Source organism: Octopus sinensis, linkage group LG3 (assembly GCF_006345805.1).
Source record: "Octopus sinensis linkage group LG3, ASM634580v1, whole genome shotgun sequence".
NCBI lineage: Eukaryota > Metazoa > Mollusca > Cephalopoda > Octopoda > Octopodidae > Octopus > Octopus sinensis.
Genome location: NC_042999.1, coordinates 33,816,241 through 33,829,705, shown reverse-complemented (window position 1 = coordinate 33,829,705; position 13,465 = coordinate 33,816,241). Strand labels below are relative to the sequence as shown.

The 13,465-nt window shown below is 36.7% G+C and overlaps 1 protein-coding gene across 4 annotated transcripts in view; it reads left to right on the top strand.

The window, feature by feature from the left end:
- LOC115209755 (FMRFamide receptor-like) overlaps positions 1-13,465 on the top strand; it is a 624,942-nt gene that overhangs the window by 328,255 nt on the left and 283,222 nt on the right. For all 4 annotated transcript variants that reach the window (XM_036500923.1, XM_036500921.1, XM_036500920.1 and 1 more), the window contains exon 2: positions 10,122-10,235. The gene's annotated coding sequence lies outside the window, so the exon portion shown is untranslated. The remainder of the gene's footprint in view (positions 1-10,121; positions 10,236-13,465) is intronic.

Sequence of the window (13,465 nt, the reverse complement as noted above, 5' to 3'; positions counted from 1 at the left end):
CATTCATGACCATTTTTCCATGTGGAAGTTTTCTGTACACTGGATTCTTCGGATGCTCACACCTTTTCAGGATAAGAAACGAGTCAGTCGCTCCCAGGCACTTTCAGCAGTGTGCCAAGGAAAGAAGGATGTCTTGTCACACGGGATGAAACACGTGTCCATTACTATGATCCTGAGATTAAAGTCCAGTCGAAGGAATGGAAGCATGATAACTCACAACCACCAAAGTAGTCTCGTATCCAACTCTCAGCAGACAAGGTGATGTTCACAGTCGTTTGGGCCAGTGCAGAATAGCGATGATGGATTTTCTAGCAAATGACATCGCAATTTACGGGGCATATAATGCTTCTCTGCTGTAGAAATTGCAGGATGTCTCAAATCAAAGAGGCGCGGCATGCTGACCAAAGTAGTCCGCCTCCTCCACGTTTACGTTCTAGTTCACAATGCGCATGTTGCCCAGATGAAAGCATACCCCAGCGGCTATGAATTCTTTCTTGTCCTCTTTACTCTCCAGACTTCACATAATCTGACTTCCACATCTTTCAAAACATGAAGACTTTTTGAAGGGGAAGTACTTTTCGGATGATAATGAACTTACTTCCCAGGTAATGTCGCAACCTACCGACTTCTAATTACGAGAGTTTCGCATCTGCATAAATCGATGGGAGAAGAGTGTCACCAATGGTGGTGCCTATGTAGCAAAGGGCTAATAATTATGCCAAGAGGGTCAGCGGAAATTTTTAATGAACTTGCCCTGTATATATACATTTGCGGTGAAAAGTTTTCGTCTCAATTACGCAAAATTGAAAAGAACACGGGCATCTCATTTTAACAGATATATTTACCACAATTACACAAAAAATATCTTGAAATATTAAAGAGTAAATTTATTCAATAAAATCGCAATTGGCTTCAACCACGGCCTCCAGACATCTTTGGAATCTCCTGCAAACCTTCAGAACGGTCTCCTTGTTTCAGTTGGGGAATGCTGCATCAATCCTTGCCGTCAGTTCATCTTTGTTGTTACGAGTTCTTTTGGCCACTTGCTCAACTGCGCCACACGCATAATAATTAAGAGGTTGCAGTCTGGAGCGATAGGTGGCCAGATGTTAGCGTTGATGTGGTCCCAGGAATTGTCTGACAGCCATGATTGCATTCTTCTGGTTGTGTGGCATGATGCAGATACCTGTTACCATATGTAGGGTCTTCTAGCAGCCACTCTCTTGACACAGGGCAACTCTACGTCCTGCAGGCACATGATGTAGGCCTCCGAGTTGAGTGTGGGACCGTGTGGGGAGCGAATGGAAGCATAACGTCACCATCACTCGTGATCACTCCAATCATCATGATATTGACTGGATGTTTTATTTTTTGCACTTTCGGTACATGTTGTTGGGACACCGCAAGCTTGTGTTTTTATTTTAAATTCCATAGCGCGAACTTTCCTCTTGTCCTTAATGGCCCTTTCTCATCTTCTATGAGGAATAACGAATGCCTTCATGCACTACCCGCCTAATAAGGAAATCGGACACTCCCATGCCCCTGGTAATGGACCTGATTGACTTGGGGGTATCGTTGTCAATCATGACCTGGATCTCACAATAAAATTCAGGACTTCTTTTCTTATCAGAACGATCCACGTGAGTTTTTTCTAGTTGCTGTACCTTCATAAAAACCATTAGAATCATCTAACTCTCTCCGAATCATCTGCACTGTCCTCAGATCGACAGACAAACACTCTGAAATTTTCATATTGGAGCTTCCAACGTCAATGCCAAGCAGAACAGTATTTCATTTCCAAATTTCCTGCTGAGTGAATTGCGTCATAGTAGTTTTTTCTCACAGACGGTGCCCAACTGACCCTCCTATACTCTGTATTTGACAAAATCAGAAACAAACTATGCGCGAAATTGAAATTATGAAATGGCGAAAATTTACCCATCACGCGCTGTATATATGTATAATAAGTCATTTTATTCCAATAAAGGATACTATAGTATGGCATTCATATAATTTCTTTGTAATACATGCACGAGATTATATAGTCCAATACCTCAGAATACAAAGTATGAGATGAGGGGAAATACACCATACCTTATTTTAGAAAAGGAACATTGTGTAAAAGTTCATACCTGTTCCTCATTTGTATTCTTGTATCTCCTTCCCTTTTTTAAAAATATATATTTACTCCCTACATGTATTCTAATATCATATTGTTAGTTTCACCACTAGTCATAAGCAATACTGAGGCATGTGTATGACTATCGTTAAATGACTATATATAGTTACTTTGCTGGAAAATGAGCGATGAAAAGAAAACTGCTAATTATTCCGTTGAGAGACGAAGAATGCTATTTGCCTTAACTGCAAACAAAGTTTTATATATATAAAGCTGGACGGGCAAGTCGATTACATCGACCCCAGTGCTAAACTGATACTTATCTTATAGACTCACCAATAGGTGAAAGGCAAATTCAACTGTACTGGAATTTGACTTCAAAAAGGAAGAACGGATGAAATGTCACTGAACATTTTGTCCGTCGTGTTAACTAAACTACCAGCTTGCTACCTTGCTTGCGTAGCGTATTAACATAGACCAATTACAATAATATAGCAAAGCCCTACCCACAATGCCGCGTGCATGCTATTTCTTATTTGAAGGAACAAGGCTATAATCTAAACAAACGAAGGCTGAGCCAAATCCGTACATGGAAGTTAATAAGATTCGTAAAACATATTTAGAATAAAAATTTAGTACTGATACTTCAGGCAAAATGATTGAGTGTCTGGATGACAGCTTGACAGAATCTAAATCTGTTATCGAAATATATATCTTAATTTATGAATATTATTTTTATTGCATTTTAGAATGAATGGAACCTATTTCAATTACTATATTAACTATATTATTGTCGAACATACGAGGTGGTATCAGAAACTTCCCGGAATAGTTCTGTAGTGCGCCATCAGATGACAACGCACGGTTCCATGCTCAGTGAGAGTTAGGAGTGGCCTTTATGAGGGAGTGTGCCGAGTGACATCGTTATGTTTACTTCGCAAGTTGTGAAATTTGTTTTTTTTACTGATCCCGTGTTGTTATAATCTGAGATTTTGTTCATGGAGAGTAACAAAGAACGAACGTGAAATTGTGCTTTAAACGTGAAAAGTTTGCTATAGAGACATTGAGCATGCTTTGGCAAGCTTACGGCGACCAGGCAATGGGTGGTACGCAACCTTTCGCATGGCACGGGCGCTTCGAAAGCGGAAGAACGTATGTGGAAGACAATGCGCGATATGGAAGTCCTATAACAAGTGTCAACTGCGGAAATGTGGCATTGTGCATGGAGAATTCGCCCCCAACAATCGAGAATTACATTCGAAACACTGGCTAACCATATGAACCGGTCAGAGCTGTCACTTTATTCATATATATATATAATATATATATATATATTATATATATATATATATATATATATATATATATATATATATATATATATATATTATATATATATATATATACATATATATATATATATGTGTGTGTGTGTATGGAGGTACCCCAAAATATCCTGAAACTTTCTCTGCAGAACAAGCCCGTTGTAGCTCAGGATTCCCCCTCTAGAAACTATCTGATGCGACCTTCAGTATGAGTATACCGACTGGCCTCGTCCGGTAACGTCGTACTGCTACTAGCGCGTCTTTGTCTTAAAGCTCTTCTCCCATCTTCTTCGAATTTTGGGATGGCTGGAACTACGGAACGGTGTGCTTCCGAGATATTCTGTTGTCTGCTGCAGTTGCTTCAAACGGCTTACAAAGATGCTAGCATGAGCAAAACAAGTTTGCGGGTCGTTTTCACACTTTAGGAATGATCACTTCTGACCGTTATCCACCAGAACAAATGAAAACATCATGAAATTCATGATCTGATCTTGTATGACCGTCACCCAATAATTCACAGACTTGTTGTTATGGCTGGTGTGTCCTGGAGTTTCTATAAACGAATTTTGAGTGTGGACTTAGGAATGAAACGTGTTACGGTAAAATGCATGCCTCTCTTAATCACGGAAGCGTGTTGTGAGATGAAAGAACATTTGAAAGGTTGTCACATGTGACGAAATCTGGTACAACGGAATTTACAGATGTGGAAGAGATGAGGGAAAAAACAACGGAGACGTTACATGGCACCACTTCGCAGAATTCCACCACTGCTTGGAATGATGGAAAACGAGGCTGGACTGATGCATTGTTTCAAATAGAGAATAATTTGAAGGCAATATATGAGTAAACATGTAAAACTAAGTGAATAAATTAATAATCATAGATGTCGATTACTTTTGGGTACCCTCCTGTATATATATGTATGCATGTACGTATGAATATATGTGCATGTATGTATGAATGCATCTATTTATCTATTTATCTATCCACTATCTATCTATCTATCTATCTATCTATCTATCTATCTATATCTATATATATATATTAGAATGTATGGAGATGATGTACAGGGATTATAAATTAGAAGAAATAAGGTACTCAGAAATCTGCATGGTTTTCTATTTACAGATATTTATTAATATATTACATGTTTTATAAGTCACATATTAGCATATATATATAGTAATATATAGGCGCAGGAGTGGCTGCGGGGTAAGTAGCTTGCTTCCAACCACATGGTTCTGGGTTCGGTCCCACTGCGTGGCATCTTGGGCAATTGCCTTCTTCTATATCCTCGGGCCGACCAAAGCCTTATAAGTGGATTTGGTAGACGGAAACTGAAAGAAGCCCATAGTATATATGTATATATATATGTGTGTGTGTGTTTGTGTGTCTATGTTTGTCCCTCCAATATCGCTTGACAATCGATGCTGGTTTGCTTACGTCCCCGTAACTTAGTACTTATTCCGCTAGAATAAGTAGTAGGCTTACAAAGAATAATTCCTGGGGTCGATTTGCTCGACTAAATGCGATGCTCCAGCATGGCGGCAGTCAAATGACAGAAACAAGTAAACGAGTAAAAGAGTATTAGCAACAAACAGAACTAGCTGTAATTTATTATCACTTCACACAACATGGGTGACAGGATCGCGTGATCATATGCACGATAACGAAATCAAAATCTAATTTAATCCAAGGAATTTGTAACGATTCATTATATGTCCGCGATTTTTATGTAAGTGATCACGTCAGAGTGCACGTGATACTTTCGTCAAGCGAAAATGTTGCATTAACCTAGTGAATAACAAGGGGATTCGGATATATTCGTTGTTCTGATATCATATCTAATTCGTCTTGCTCGAGGTTTTCAAATAAATCAGTTCTTTATTAATGGATGTATATTTCATCACTATTGCAAATATTTTCGTGAATGTATAAAAATCGGTTATAGTTCACAATAAACACAAGTAATTCAATATATATATTTTCAGTTCAGTTTATTTAGCCTTTATGATAATATTAATCTTAATGATAATATTAAACAAGCACATTGTTATATAATCTTGCCTTAACTGCAAGTCGAAGTACTGATAATATATTAATGTAACTCTATACGCTCACATTTCAGATGTGTCTCCGCGCGAAACATTTCGTTCTCTTGCTAGAAATCCCAGGCTTTGGGCTCTTATGTTTTCTTCATTGAGCAATGCTGCCAAAAAACCTCGAAGAGAAAAACATATATAATTGTTCTAAGACATGGGTTTATATATTTAAAAATATCGTATATTAAAGGTTAGCTTAAATAACTGGCACTCCGTCGGTTCCGACGATGAGGGTCCCAGTTGATCCAATCAATGGAATTACTTCCTCCTGAAATTAACGTGTACGTGACTGGGAACTCCACAGATACACAGACCCTTAACGCAGTTCTCATAGAAATTCAGCGTGACACGGATTGCGAAAAGGCTGGCCCTTTCAATTACAGATACAGCTCATTACTAGAGCAGTGTGATATAAAATACCTAGTTCAATTCGTTGCTGGGAATCGAACTGCCGACCTAACGATCGTGAGCCGATTACGCTAATCACGAAACCAAGCGTTTTCACAGACCTTAGCATTGAACAAGTATCATAAAAACTGCCTATCATCATGCGTTTATTGAATTTAAATCACAAATTTCGTCGTGTCCAGTTTAATTTTTCTTTTTTCTTAGCTGGTGTACTACGTGTAGCATATATTTTGTCTATTGCTTCTACTCAGAACAGCCTATTATAGAAAAAATCCAAATATCAAGTCATTAATTTAAATCAACGAACGATTCGCATAATACATGGAAATAATTCCTATAATGCTGTGAACGATTACTCCAATAACAATTAAAACAGTGAATCGTCACTCTACTAATTAGCTTACAACTGCGAACCATTAACAGATGTAATAAATCAAAATAGTGAACGGTCTCTCAAATAGTTAGTTAACAATTTTGTTTGGAGTTAAAATGAAAACTACTAAATATGATTATATATTTCTTTATTGCCCACAAGGGACTAAACATAGAGGGGACAAACAAGGACAGACAAAGTGATTAAGTCGATTACATCGACCCCAGTGTGAGACTGGTACTTTATTTATCGACCCCTGAAAGGATGAAAGGAAAGGTTGACCTCAGCGGAATTTGAACTCAGAACGTAAGGGTAGACGTAATACGGCTACGCATTTCGCCCGGCGTGCTAACGTTTCTGCCAGCTCGCCGCCTTAAACTACTAAATAAGATTATATCCAATGTATTTCGCGAAATCAAATGTATTTAACATATATTTTAGTAATCTTACCTGAAAAGCAGGAGCAGTTTCTATAAATTTACTACATTGGTCGATATCTGTTTAGCTAAGAGAGACATACATTCTGTTATATTTCTCTAGGTAGCATGTAAAGTAAAGCGTTGAGCGCTCAAATGTTAAGCATAGTGTTTTTCAATTGCAACGTATGTATTATAGAACCTACACTCGGAATTGATAGAAAGAAGTTCAAAGAATGTTGTATTAGAAATTTGCTATAGTCCAAATTTTGCAGTAGATGTTATTGATCCGGACACGGGCGTATCCCAGTTTTATATCGGGGGTAATTCGTAAATGGGTATAGGTTCTTTTATTGACTGCCATAGGTTATTTAAAGTGAACCTCTTCTACTATAATCATTGTTCTCTTGACATGCGAGGAGGGTGGGTGTTCATCTACATGATACATGAAAAAGTTATTGTAATTAAATGAAAGGAGTTTAAAGAAGGGGAAAGCAGCATTGTGGACAAACAACGCAGTAGGAGAATTCAGCTACCTGGGATTTCTAGCAAGAGAACGAAATGTTTCGCGCGGAGACACAAGTAAAAAATTGTGAGCTTGCTGTACAGTCACAATCCATTACAAAGAATGAGAAGACTTGACATCAAAATGTGTATGCAAAGTGGGTATATATGCAAATTGCAACAGTTCGAAATGTGAGAAGTATAGAAGTATTCTCGACTCTGGTGAACACGTTTCAAGCGAAAGAAGCCACGATTTCCCTCGATTTGGTGACAGGAATGAACATGATAATATGTTTAGGAAACCGGGACAAATTTTCAGGGTTACAACTGTTTTCAATAGTATAAATTACAAACCAGCGATGGGCGCCGAAAGCAATGAGATTGCTTACGGGAATATTTTCTGTAAAGCGGCTGCACCGAGAACGGGGAGTAGTGAATTCAGATATTTCAAGAAAGATAAAACACATAGAAATCTGTACAAGACTCTAACAAAAGTTACGGCCATACGCATCTTCGGTAGCAAATCGGGCAATTGCAAAATTTTGGTTTGTCAATTTCTCCCTCATTCAAGGTAAAGTCCAGGTGTGGTGTAAACGGACTCGCCTCTAGTTTTCTTACATGGCTTAGTAAACCCGAATGATTACTGAAATAAGTGTTTAAATCTGAGAAGGGAACATACTGAATAAAATCATAATTAACTGATCATCCTGTATTTTCTTTCCCCAAAATCAGGTACTTTCGAGCACCCCTCGTGTGTATTATAATAATGATTACAAGTTTTGGCACTAAGCCAGCAATTTCGTTGGAGGGGACAACGAAAGATTCGCATAATACATGGAAATAATTACTATAATGCTGTGAACGATTACTCCAATAACAATTAAAACAGTGAATCGTCACTCTACTAATTAGCTTACAATTGCGAACCATTAACGGATGTAATAAATCAAAATAGTGAACGGTCTTGCTAACAGTTAGTTAACAAATTTGTTTGGAGTTAAAATGAAAACTACTAAATATGATTATATATTTCTTTATTGACTACAAGGGGCTAAACATAGAGGGGACAAACAAGGACAAAGTGATTAAATCGATTACATTGACACCAGTGTGAAACTGATAGTTTATTTAGCGACCCCGAAAGGATGAAAGGCAATTCACATGGTAATTATTTGAACGAGCCCGAAAGGGATGAAAAGCAAAGTCGACCTTAGTGGTATTTGGTCCCTGAACGCAAGGATGGACGAAATGCCGTTAGGCATTTTGCCCGACATGTTAACGATTCTGTCAGTTAGCCGCCCTTATGTCATATAATAATAGTAGGAAAAAGACAAAAAGTTAACCATCATTTAAAGTCCTTTCAGTATAAATCTCGTATTATTTACAATGAAAATATGTATTGATATCACGAATAACTATCATTTTTGTTATCAAGCCCCAGGAGGAAAAACGCGCGAATGCTAGGTATGCATTTTTATCGCCGTCTGGGATAACATAATCCAAAATATATGTCCTTTGAGAATTATGAATCTAGATTGTGATTTACAGGTGTTTAGCCGCTCTTTCTTTAGCATATTCAGCAACAACATTGATAATCTATTATCTAGCGGTGATATAATGTTCACTTCATCAGAAATATCTTATCGCTTGCAATCTCTGCAAGAAAAACAAGTGAGTATTTTGAGAAAATAGTTTACGAAAATGATTATATAAGGCAGTCATCTCAAAAAGAAATAGATGCAATCATTTAGTAATATTTATTTCTAGAAGAGAAAGTGTGTCTTTCGATACGTCTAATTACTTAACCTAGTATTTAGTAGATACGCCTTGTGCAGGCTTAAATTTGATTGGATGCAATGATAGTGAATAGTTTCCACACAGATTAAAACGGTATAACGAGCAGTTGTCTTTTTACATTTAACATGTACGTATATGCACATATACACATACGCACGCGCGCACACACATGCACATACACAGATACAGACACACACACGCACATACACACACACACACAAACACACGCGCGCACAGATATCTATATATATACTTACATACTGGTATGTATATATGTGTGCATATTAGTGTATGTCTGTGAAGGGATGTAGTATGTGAAAGAATGTAATATTTGGTATTTAAAATGTAGGAATTTATTCTCAACGTATTGCAACCTTTGGGCTACAACTTTTAAATATTAAATGCAATTTCTGAAGAAGTTAGGAATTTTACCAAATGGAAATCTCACGAATACTCACACACATACACACAACTATCAACATACATTCACACATAATCACACACAGTATTCAAACTCGCAAACATATCGATATATTACCACATATATACACACATATCTATGTATATTAATCCTTAAAGTATGCCATAGTATTTCTCTTTGCGTGAATATTCATAATTTTAATGACTACTTGTAACTAAGTTCTGTAACTCATCTAAGCTATTCTCGAATAATTTCTGTTGTATATATACATTCTGATTGATGTTAATTGAATGTTGAGTCGCATGATTCAGCAGTATTTCTGTGAATATAAAATTTATGCTGTGAAACAACATCCTTCTAAGCTACGATTATTGAAGTGAGATAAAATAGCGTGTTTTCTGTGATTTCTATCAATTTATATGACACATGAATATTTAATCAAAATGCATGGTCTAGATTCTAATCTATAAATATCCATTAACTTGATGTTGCTTGATAACCTTTGCTAGTCATCTTGAAGGTAATAAAAGGAAAATTATTCTCTTTAAACACGTCCACAAAGATATATGCAAATGCACTTTACTCTGAAAATAATACACAACATATTGTAAATTTAATTAAATTTATTTGTTTGATTTCTGCTCTCTCTTTCACAGGAAGCTGGATTACACGGTTCAAATATTTAACCCAATGGTAACAGCTAGATCTGTATAGCAAAAAAATGTTGATTAATGAACACTAACATTTCTTAGGAAAGTCCCTCAGAAAACGTAAGTATATTTACTAAACGAATTCAATTCACCATTAATTTCGTATGCAGGTTACTTGCTGAAAACAGTATCGATAATCTTGTCGGTCGATGGTTTTCAGCTAAAAGGAAAATCATGATGGGAAGACAAATGCAATGAGATATACAGCTGCATGTAATGGTTAATGTGCACTCTTTAAACAAATTTTTAGTACGAGGATATCATTGTGAGTTACACTGCGAATGCATTGATTCAAAGTGTAAAATTGTTGGGTGACACCGAGGAAGGCGGTAGATGTATAGCAAATTTGTAAGACTAACAGCGATTAAAGTTAAAGCTAGACGTCTAAGGGTGAAAGTCGAATTAGGGAAATGTATTCATTTTGAATGGTGCCTTAGATTTTAGTACGTGTTTGTATGTGTGTGTGAGTAGTGCGTGCGTGCGTGCGTCCGCGTGTGTGTATATGTGTGTGTTGACATGCGTTTGTGCGCGTGTGTAATACAAATATTGTCCTATGCTTAGGCTAAATAGACCGACGTCACTCATTATTCAGACTTGTGAAAGTGCAACTTTCCTGATCGTGATGAATGTGTATCTGATTATGTAAAGAGGTGAAGATTCTTCAGCTGCAGAGACTTGTTCTACGTAGGTGTTTTATGGGTATGTTAGCTTAGACCCTTGCCACGTAGTTCTGCCTCCGTCACCCTTTTTACTTTCTACAAAATCCTCTACACTCCATCTTTGTTATTTGGTATACTATGTTTATTTTATGTATGCTTGAATGTATATGACAGCTTTTTCCGAACAATCTATCCTTGAAGATATGAACTGACCTGCATGTTTTTAGTAATGTGCAAATGATGCAGCATATGGACGCAAGGATCCTGAGAAATTTAGAATGGGATCGTCTGTATGAGAGCATTTATTATCAGGAATAACAAGAACTTAATTCATAGAAAACACAAATAATATATATTTTTTTATTGCCCGCGAAGGGGCTAAACACAGAGAGGACAAACAAAGACAGACACACGGATTAAGTCGATTACATCGACCCCAGTGCGTAACTGGTGCTCAATTTATCGACCCCGAAAGGATGAAAGGCAAAGTTGACCTCGGCGGAATTTGAAATCAGAACGTAACGGCAGACGAAATACGGCTACGCATTTCGCCCGGCGTGCTAACGTCGAACGTTGTGGTAAACCATAGTTGCTAAAGATATTGTCACCTGAGGAATACAGCAATGAATAACACCTGCAAAGCAGGAAATCTCGATTTACATGCTATGAGTGACGAACTATTGTCATAGTTAAATTTATCTCGTACCTGACACACCTAAGCATTTGTGGATACCAATTAAAATAATGAATGACAAGAGACTCAGCGAGATTGCTCTGCTTCTCTGAGGTACATGCTATGGTTAAACAAAGTGCGATCCATCCCTGTCTCAGAGAGATGGGCTCGGATAGGGAGTCACATGGTCAATATCAGTAATGGAAATGAAACACTGACATTGTTAATACTGAATTAGTCAATATCTTTTCGACGTTAGCAAGCATGAAATGCTGAAACATGTATAGTAAGCTAGGCGAAGCTCAGAAGTATTAAGTGATAAGTATAAAGTATATAGCGACAAACTAAACGAAAGCAATGAAAACATCTGATTCACAGACGTTTTCTAAATTAATCTCTCGTGTCTGTAGAATAATTTCAGAAAGCATAAGCGGCATTGTGTAGATTACTAATTGACATTTTATTATCGGACATTGGGGTAATAAATAAATTCCTTATGCTATATATATATATATATGTGTGTGTGTGCGTGTGTGTGTGTGTGTGCGTGCGTGTGTGCGTGTGTGGATGTGTATGTATGTATGTATGTCTCTCTCTCTCTCTCTCTCTCTCTATATATATATATATATATATATATATATAATATATATATATATAAACGGCAGTTTGTCTGTGTGTGTGTGTCTGTGTGTCTGTCAGGTTGTACCCTCACCCTGACCACGGCTTTCAACCGATTCTGATGAAACTTGACACACACATAGCCCAATGTCATAATTCAAAACTAACGCAGCGAAAATTTTGAAAAGTTCCCCCAGTTCTGAAAAAAATAGATAAATTCGACATGGGGTCGAGAATCAGAAACACAAACCACAGACTGTCTAGGGGACGCAACTCGACCTTTTTAACTAAAAAAAAATTTACCATAATTTTTTTTCCATTTTTTGGTTATAACTCTCTAAAAATGCTTTATAGTTATTTCCCTTACAAACCCGAGCAACGCCGGGCGATGCTGCTAGTATATATATAAATGAAAAAATGGAGTTGAACGACGATTTAACAAAATTACTTTATTCTCGACATATGTTTCGAAGGCTGCATATTTCTAATTTCGAAGGAAGAATGGGTGCATTATGCCGCCTTCTCATCAGGAAAAACAAGGAACTTATGTCAGCTATCCATACTAAGATATATAATGCAACTACTTCTATATATATATATATATATATATATATAAACATGTGTTATGAGAATTTATAAAACAAGTATGCTATAGAAACTCAACAAACTGTTAAAGATGTCGAAGAGATGTTAGAAGTTCGAAAAGAATTTAATCCATGCATGTGATCGTTTAAAACAGCAATATTAACATGTAAATGACATGTTAGGAAAAAATTAGAAATTAAATTAATTACATATTACTGTTCTTCTCAGTCCGTAAAAAGAATACATCAAAAAAGTAATATTATTATTGTTACAGAAGATTTGATTCAGTGAGTCTCACATAACACATTCGGATATACATATTATCCTTATGAAAGATTAAGAGCATGTTAAAAAGTGTTGTTGAGGCTAGTTACATTTCTCAAGATCATAGCGTGTAGTCGTGGGATGATTACAGTAGAGTCCATAGAAATGAGGGAATGAATATGTTTCCCGGTGACGATATGTACTACAAGCTCTACTGTAGTCATCCCAGGAATATGGACTATGAATTTAAGAAACATATGAATTGCTCGAAGCACGCGTAGCTATGCATTAAAATATCTATAAATTCCCTGTAAGGAGTATTATTATTATTATTATTATTATTATTATTATTATTATTATTATGAATGCGGTGATCTAGCAGAATCCTTAGCATACTCTTCAACTTTCATAAGGATATATATATATATATATAATATATATATATATATATACTAGCAGTATCACCCAGCGTTGCTCGGGTTTGTAAGGGG